The sequence below is a fragment of the Notamacropus eugenii genome, chromosome 4, assembly GCF_028372415.1.
Source record: "Notamacropus eugenii isolate mMacEug1 chromosome 4, mMacEug1.pri_v2, whole genome shotgun sequence".
NCBI lineage: Eukaryota > Metazoa > Chordata > Mammalia > Diprotodontia > Macropodidae > Notamacropus > Notamacropus eugenii.
This window is the reverse complement of record NC_092875.1, coordinates 180,166,221-180,171,564: the sequence shown is the minus strand read 5'-3', so window position 1 is coordinate 180,171,564 and position 5,344 is coordinate 180,166,221. Positions and strand designations below refer to the sequence as shown.

General features: G+C 36.0%; 1 pseudogene; it reads right to left on the bottom strand.

Annotated features, from left to right (window-relative positions):
- Positions 1-310: 310 nt before the first annotated feature.
- On the bottom strand, positions 311-1,453 carry LOC140498299 (THUMP domain-containing protein 1 pseudogene; annotated as a pseudogene).
- Positions 1,454-5,344: the final 3,891 nt, after the last annotated feature.

Sequence of the window (5,344 nt, the reverse complement as noted above, 5' to 3'; positions counted from 1 at the left end):
ACCTCCCTTGTCTTTAAACAGTGGCCCCAAAATGAAAATCCGTTCTCTTTTAGAAATTTTAGAATGTCCACAAGCTAATTCTAATCTGGATGATGAAAAAATGCTTTTGAGAGTAAATAGGAAATTTAACCAAGTGATCACTCCCAGGAGTGGGGTAGAGGAAGAGAAATAACCACACTATTCTGTCCACTACTGATTCAACCAAAAGAGTTTCTAGTGAAATATGGTATCATATTTCTAATACTTCCATAACTTTGAAAAACTTTAGATTAAACTTGCCTCCAGGGCAAGTTTCATTACTTGATAACATTCTCAACTTGGATAGCTTATTTTGTGCCTGTCTTTGGAATATGTCTCATCTCTTACTACTTCCTGCCTCAACTGCTAATTTTTCTCCAAGACCAGGTCACTTTCGTTTGCTTTAGAACCTTCCATAACTTGGCTTCCATTTTCAGATTTGGCTCCTTTCTCAGTTTCCACCTGGGTCTCAGAAATGGGGCCCTCCTCTTTACTTCCCTCTACCAACCCCTGGGGATTATTTTTTTCTTCTGCAGAGTCACTTTCATTTGACTTGAGTTTCTCCTTGTCTGTGTTTCCAAACTCCAGTTTTGCCTTGTTTCCATTTCTTACTTGGGCATCCTGGCCAGGGTTTGGTTGAGACCCTTCTTTGTTACTCTTGACAACATGCCAAGCAGGTTGTATTTTCTGAACAATATGTAATCCTTGAAAACACTCAATCCTTAATGATTTCTACTACAATGATATTTTGGGGTTACTAAGATTGACCTTATTTTCAGGACTGAGACAGCCCACTATGCCTGCTAGTTCTTTAATAACATCTTCTCTGCTCACAAGACTATTATTTTGTGCTTTGTAAATAATCTGGAATGCCTTTCATTTGGTGCTTTAAACCAAGGTTCCAAGAAGGTTTCAGCATATTTTTTCATAACTTCTAGGAAAGCTTTGCATCTGCCAGATATGGGCAACATGCATAGAATAACCCATGTTTTCTTCTTCTTGGTTGTATACATATCCTTTAAGATATGATGTACAAGTTTCTCAGGTTCTATGCCAAGTGTTCTAATGAAGACCATGTTATTTGCTCCACTTTCCAATGACTGGAATCGTCTTAATCTCAGTTCTGTAGAGGCCTGAATCTCACTGACTTCTTCAAGGCAGCTTCTGCATCATCTTCCTCTTCCTCCTTACTTCCAGATGATTGTTTATCTTTGTCTACAAACTTCTCGGCCCATACAGGTTGTCCCCATACTCTTTGAGAAGGCTGTAGGCCTCCTCTACCCACTTGAGTTCATTCATGTTGCAGGTAATGAAGATGCCCTGAAGCCTGGGTTTGAGTTGCCTCTCTCCAAGCCCTCTTAGCTTGCATGTACTGGGCCTTCCCTTTTCTTTTTTACCCCTCCGCCTGTGGAGGTTGTTCCCCAGCTGCGGCCATAGTGAAGAAGGAGGGGGCGTTGGTAAGAGGGCCTAGGTGGGGTGGGGCTGGGCAATAACTAAAAGTTTTAAAAAATATATTAAATATCTGGGAACGATCAGGCAGAGTGTCCTAGAGGAGAGAAGGATAGCTTCTGACTAGGAGTATCAAAGAAAGTTTTGTGGAGGAGGTAGAAACTCAGTTGGAATTTGAAATAATCAAGAATGTCAATAAATACAGATTTACTGCATTCAATAGTGCACTATTAATTTGGGGCCAGGTTTTATTCTAGGCATTGAAGATGTGCACAAAAGTGGAGGAAGATAACAATGAAATTGGGGAATAGTAAGTAGTCCAATTTAGCTGCATTACATAGGATTTTAAGAATAGTATCTAAAATTGAACTGGATATATAATTAGAAAAAGTACAATGGTACCATATTCAAATAATGGAATGACACAATCTTAGAGTTGGAAGGATCCTTCAAGATGATCGAGTAAAAATCATGTTTAAAACAGAAGAATCCCCTACAAAGGCGTTAAACTCATAGCCACATACTGCTCACAACACTCCCAAATATGTCCTGGACTAGATTAAAAGATAATTGGGAAATATTTAACAAAATAAATGCAAATACAATGCAACATATAAAATATTAGTTTACAGATTTTTAAAAGTTGATATCTAATCCACAGGGATGTATTTATAACTGAGTTTGACACACTGCGTGACTTTTCTCTCAAATAGTCAAACTGGCTCTACTTGAAGACTCCCAAATAAAGTGTCCCAAAAAATCTTAGTGCAGTTTTAACCTTTAATACAAAACAAAGATAAAATACTAGGATAATTTATTAAGCCCCTCCATTCAGGTTGACATTATTACAGTAATCATAGCTTAGCATTTCATTTGAGAAAAAGGTTCTCAGTCTACTTAAAACCAATTATATTGTTCAAATCAGGACATTTCTATTTTGGTCAAAAGAACTCTTGCCCTTCTTTGTTTAAATAAAAATCTTATCTAAATATTGGCTGTAGTTGGCTGAAATTGCTTAATAGGATGAATTTTTAGGCCACGAGAGGTCAGCATTGAAGGCCATTTCATACTATATAATGCCCATAAGTGTAGACAACGTTCAAGCTAAAGCTACTTTATGTTAACTTGTAAGTAATCCTGAACCACTGATGGCTTTTCAAAAGGAGAGCAATAAATTCAGACCTATGCCTTAGAAAAGTTACCTTGGCATCTATTGAATTGGAAAGGAGAGAAACTAGAGGCAGAGAGACCCGTTGGTACACTAATAGATCAGTTGATAGGAGAAAAGATTGCCAGAACGTGAAATTAGATAGAACATAAAATTATGTGATTTTAGAGTGGGAAGACAAATTTAATATCATCTGAACTAAGAAAGTGATCTCTAGTGACTTCAGATGACAAAAATAGGCATTATGTGAAAGGGAATTTGAATTTATGTTCTCTGACTTCAAATCTAGCTTTTTCACCTCCTTTCTTACGTATGTAAATGTAAAAAACAATCAGGACAAAGGCCTTTCCAAAGTTTTGGCCAAACTATTTATGAATTGAATGACAATCTGACAGTCAGAGGACTAATAGAGGGCTTTCATTTAAGATGCCAGTGAAATCAAATTCCCTAAAATGTGTATTAGATTTTGATTTCTGGTTTGTGCCATATAGTCAGGGAGCAAGTCTTTTTTTTCCTTCTTTTTTAAAGTTGAAGACAAATGTTGAAGACACAAAGTTATATAAGGATTGTTCACCCAAATTTTCTAATGGATAACAAATTATTTTGATGAAGTTTTTAATGTTTAGAAACATAATAACTGAAATTTGCATAAGTTTGCAAAACATTTGATGTAAGTTATTTTGATTCCACAACAATTCTGTGCAGTTAATACTACAAGTATAATTATCAACAATTCTCTCTCTCTCTCTCTCTCTCTCTCTCTCTCTCTCTCTCTCTCTCTCTCTCTCTCTCTCTCTCTCCCTCCTTCTTTCTCTCCTGTGTCTTTGCTGATCTTCTGCCTGGAATTATTTTTTTTTCTCACTTTGGCCTCTTAGGAACAGTAGTCTGTTTCACAGCTCAGCGTATGTTATTTCCTAAGAGAAATCTTTCCTCATCTCCTTATTTAAAATATTAATAAAAATTAATAATGACAATAAAAGTATCCATTTACACATAAATGTCTAGACAATGTAATAATATACAATAATATATTATATAAATTCATAATCATGTAATAGGTATATGGTATATTACTATAATCTATAAATGTATACTTATGGTATAAATATACAATATATAACACATAAATAGCTAACTATTTCTTAGCACTTTAAGGTTTACAAAGTATTTTATAAATGTCTAATCCTGTCTTGTCAACAAGCCTTGGAGGTCAACAAGCTTTGATATCATTATGCACACCTGAAGAAACTGAGGCATAGAAACTTTAAGTGACTTACCCAAAGAAACATATCTATTAAATATCTAAGGGCATGTTGAAATCACATCTTCATGACTAAATCTCTTGCACCAAGTAGCTGACTCTAAATGATTCAGGAAAAGAGAGGCTAGAACTGATTATGCATAGAAAATTATTTGATAAGATCGTTTATCATGAGCTTGAATTCAGATATAATTATGGCTATTACTACACCTTTATTATTATTATCTAATACTCTTTCACACTTCCTTTAAATATAGTCTTTACAGTTATCTGTTTGCTTCTTGCATCCTTTCTTCCATGCCACCAAGTAGAATTTAAGTGAGGTGCTTTTCATTTTGTGTTTTTAATGCCAGCATCTATTCTAATACAGCAGACAGTAAACATAGTAGGAACTTAATAGCTCCTGGAACATAATAAGAATTTTAAAAACTCTGAAGGGACTGAGTAGATACCGAAGCTCAGGGAATTTAAATGACTGGAACCTGGCCTCATATGTAGCAAGAATCAGGAGCAGGATATGATTCCAGATCTTCCTGTTGGCAAGATCACTGTACCAACTGGCTTCTCTGACAGTATTAAATTTCAATGTTTTGCATCCCTTAGAATCATAAATATGTTAATAAATAACCTCCCGTCAGAAGCTGAGTGTACATACCAACCATAGAAGATATAATCTTACAGTGAATCTAAGCAATGTAGACAGCCAATCCAGATAATTCATACCAAGAATATTTCCTGGGGTATTTTCTGCCTTCTCTACCACATATGAGGCTCTATAAGACCCTGTAGGGTTGTAGTTTGTGATGGTCCATCTCAGAAAGACATATGCCAAAATTGGCTTATGGCATGAATTGTTGGTTGGTGGCTGCCAAACCCTAATTCTTCCTTTCTGACCACTTCCTTCCTTGGCTCTACAGATCCACCTGGGGCTCTGGTACCAAGCCATCCTCCTGCTGAATTCCATTGTCTTCCTTGATGACATTTATCTTAAGTTGGGAATTTGCCTTCTAAACACTGTGCCATGAGTCATTAATTCCTAAACAAATTCAGAGCTAAGCAACTTACACAAGTGTCAGTATCTCTCTATATAAGACAAATTTAAAGTCTATTTGCCCTTGAATAAGTGTCACATACAGTTTCTATAAGATAAAGGTGGGCAGCAGAGAGAAAAAGATAGTATTGGGGTAAAAGGTTGGGTAAGAGGTCATTACTAGGAAGTAAGGAGCCTGAATTAGGATTTAAATTCATAGAATCCACTTTTACTGAGAAAAAGAGACAATGCAAGTCACACCTTCCACTTCATTCATCATTGTCCTAAATGCTTAGAAACTGCTTCATAACAAGGATTCTTAAAAGACCACTAGCTTTCATTTGTTCAGAAGAATGCTGAGGGTAGTTCTCATTCCTCTCAATTCGACACATCTTAGATGCCTATGCAATTATGATAG